Source organism: Hakea prostrata, chromosome 7, assembly GCF_041222555.1.
Source record: "Hakea prostrata isolate BN-2017 chromosome 7, UWA_Hpros_2, whole genome shotgun sequence".
In the NCBI taxonomy this organism is placed as follows: Eukaryota; Viridiplantae; Streptophyta; class Magnoliopsida; order Proteales; family Proteaceae; genus Hakea; species Hakea prostrata.
In genome coordinates this window covers 65,822,383-65,825,701 of record NC_142606.1, presented here as the reverse complement: position 1 = coordinate 65,825,701, position 3,319 = coordinate 65,822,383, and the positions used below count along the sequence as shown (strand labels likewise).

Here is a 3,319-nt window from a genome sequence, read left to right as displayed (position 1 = left end):
GATGTAAATACACCACCGACACAACGAGAATGTCTTGTTCTAGGTGCTTGGGCGAGGAGCGGTAAGTGAAGATTGTTAAGTAAGTCAAAAACAAAATGCAAGTGGTTTATTGTCAAACTATTCTGGTTAGCACAGGTTCTTATTGTTCCTAAAGCTCTAGACCTCGAAGACAGATATGCCTTTGGTCAGTGTCTAATCTTCAGCTCTGCTGATATCCCACTGTCTAGCCTCTTCACTGATTGGTGAGAGTTAATCCAAGAATCTCTAATTTGTCAAGGTCACCCCGAAAGCAAATAAATCATAAATTTCTCTTTGAAAATTGAAGAGGCAACAAATAGTCATTGAAACCTCAAACATATAACAACTTAAATTACAATAATCTACAAGGGCACAGAATTAAGGATATTGTATCAACTCATATTCGAAAGATAATAAATCCAAACACATCATGACATGTCATCAAACAAAAGAAGTTGGAACCACTCACCTGGCAAGCCTAGCATACTCTTCATAATTTTCAAGTAACATCTTGCTAGCCTGTGCATTCAAAGCTAATTCTGGAAATGGCTCAATCAATAAACACCTGACAACCTGTAAGAATAAAGAGAAACCACCATCAGAAAAATACCAGATGGGATTTTGAAATGAACCAGGCCCTGTAAATGCTGACTTAGAGAAATCTTAAATGACTCATTGCAGCCAAAACTAAGTTGCTGATTCAGAAAATTGACTTTCAGTTTTACATGGTAGAGGGCAAATGGATTATTTCACAATTCATGAACTGTTGAAACTTTAAAGTCTAATGAACAAAACACAGCTCACTACTCCAAACCTACATAAGCATTTATAAAGGATAGCGAAGCCTATCCATATGGTGCCCAGGATTATGCTCAAAATCTTCTACTCTTCTTGCTCTGAACCTGCATTCCCCTGTTCCTCTTGCTCCTCTTGCTTCTCTTCTTCCTGTAACAGGCAATCAAATAAACAACCAAGACACCAAAGAAACATTCAAAATCTTTTGCTCAATAAAATCCCAAAACTGGTTGAAACAATGATAACAGAACAAAACAGAACCAACAAGGAAAACTACCTTGAAGGTTTCCTTAGTCTTTTCATAATCTTCCTTGAGCTCTTGTGCCCTATCAATGTAAGGCTTCTTCTCCTGAAGAACCAATGAACCATGAAAATGTTAACTGAAGAATACAAGCAAAAAAATAAAAACAGAAACAAATATAGTACTTTTGACAAAGAGGATATGATTATTTACTCACATCATCAGTCATAGATTTCCATTTAGCTCCACCTTCTTTTGCAACCTTTCTTATTTGATTTACAACAAATGTCAGTAAAGTTAAAATCAGAAATCCACAAGACAAACACATAAAAAAAGGAAACGAACATTTTAATTAAGTAATAAATAGATAAATATTACCGATTTATTTCCATTTGGGTTCTCTTCCTTCAATGATTCTCTTAAGTCATCCCTGTAACCAAACTATACTATTAAAAGCCATCAAAATCAATAAGACAGAAACAGTGGCAGGGAAGAGGATAGAGACATACATAAAAACGAAGAAGACACCAGGATGGCGCTTAGGCTTAGGAGCTTTTAGGTTTTTACTTTCTTAACAGATTCGGTCTTCTTTCCCTTTGATTTGGACGACACATATATCCTCTTCTTTTCTGCTGGCTTCTTCACTTCTGTAGCTTTTTCTATGATACGCACCTCTGAAGGAAACGGAGAAGACCAATCAGAAAAAGATCAAATGCTAGAAAAATGAAAGCAAATACACCAACGTACTCATCGATAAACAGAGCAACCATATAATAGGAACATAGACATGCCAAACGTCATCTTAATTTTTGACTCAATGCTACATTCGTTCATATCAATAAGCGCCACCAACTAATATGTAATTTCCTCCATAGAACTTGACCAAAGAATGATGGATTTATTAATAAAGCCAGAAGGTAGAAGAGCCCGAAGCCACACAAGAATAAAAACAAGCAGATACAGAGCATTACTCCTGGTGCAGTGCCACTCATTTCGGTTGCAGGCTTTTGAGGGCCCGTCTTTATCTCTCTCCTCTCGTCTTCTCATCATCTTTGTCTTCCACACCTCCTCTTCGGCTGCTTCTCTACAATCATCACAAACGAAATATCTGGAATCCCTGTTCAGACTTCTGCTTTTCTATCCTTTCAGACAAATAGCTTTGTGGTACAATGGAATGGATGAAAATTTACATATATCTTCAAACCAAGAAAAAGCTTGGAGATTCTAAAACTATGAACATGCAAGTTCGCCTTCGTCGAGCTGAAAGCCCCAAGTTCGTCTTTGTCTTCGTCTTCTCCTTCTGCAAGTTCGTCCAAAATTTCTCCTCTCCAAGTTCGCCTTCGTCGAGCTAAAAGCCCCAAGTTCGTCTTCGTCTTTGTCTTCTCCTTCTGCAAGTTCGTCCAAAATTTCTCCTCTCCAAGTTCGCCTTCGTCGAGCTGCAACCCCCAAGTTCGTCTTCGTCTTCGTCTTCGTCTTCGTCTTCTCCCTCTGCAAGTTCGTCCAAAATTTCTCCTCTGCAAGTTCGTGTTTAGAGTTGTCAGGCTTTTGATTTTGAAATGAAACAGATGCGATCAACGAAGCGAGTTCATTCTCAAGATGAGCAACTGTTTTCGATCAACGGAAGCGAGTTCGTTCTCAAGAGCGAGAGGGCTTGCTATTCTTCTCCAGATTTTCAGAGCTCCAAATCGTAAAATGAGTTGGGCGAGGTGATTGCCATGGGTTTTGGGTATTTTCAAAACATTTTGAAAAGCAAAATTGAACCGCGCTCCTTTTGGTTTTTGAATTCGTATATACGAACTTGGGGTATTTTGTGTTTTTAAAACGTATTAACCAAACTTGTATGAAATACCAATACTTCAGTTACATAAACCACTCGAACCGCCCAACTCGAACCGGTTTAGCGTCATTGGACCGACCCGTTCCCAAAAAGCTGCTTTTACAGGTTGTTTAGATTATTTTAAAGGAAGAACAATGCGGGCCGTCCGATCTAATCGGATGGCTCGCTTGACGGTCCTGCGCATTAATTACGCAGGACCTCAGCAAAATTTTTATTTTTATTTTTTTTTATTTTTTTTTTATAAAAAAAAAACCCACCCAAAAAATATTTTTAATATAAAAAAAAAAACCACAAATAAAAAAATTTAAAAAAAAAAAAAAAAAAAAAAAAAAAAAAAAAAAAAAATTTAATTTTTATTTTATTTTTATTCAACAAAAAAAAAAACAACCACAAACCCCCCCCCCCCCTTCTTTTTTATTTTTTCTTCT

The 3,319-nt window shown here is 37.1% G+C and overlaps 1 pseudogene; it reads right to left on the bottom strand.

The window, feature by feature from the left end:
- Positions 1 to 823: 823 nt before the first annotated feature.
- LOC149011735 (high mobility group B protein 7-like) lies at positions 824 to 2,046 on the bottom strand (annotated as a pseudogene).
- Positions 2,047 to 3,319: the final 1,273 nt, after the last annotated feature.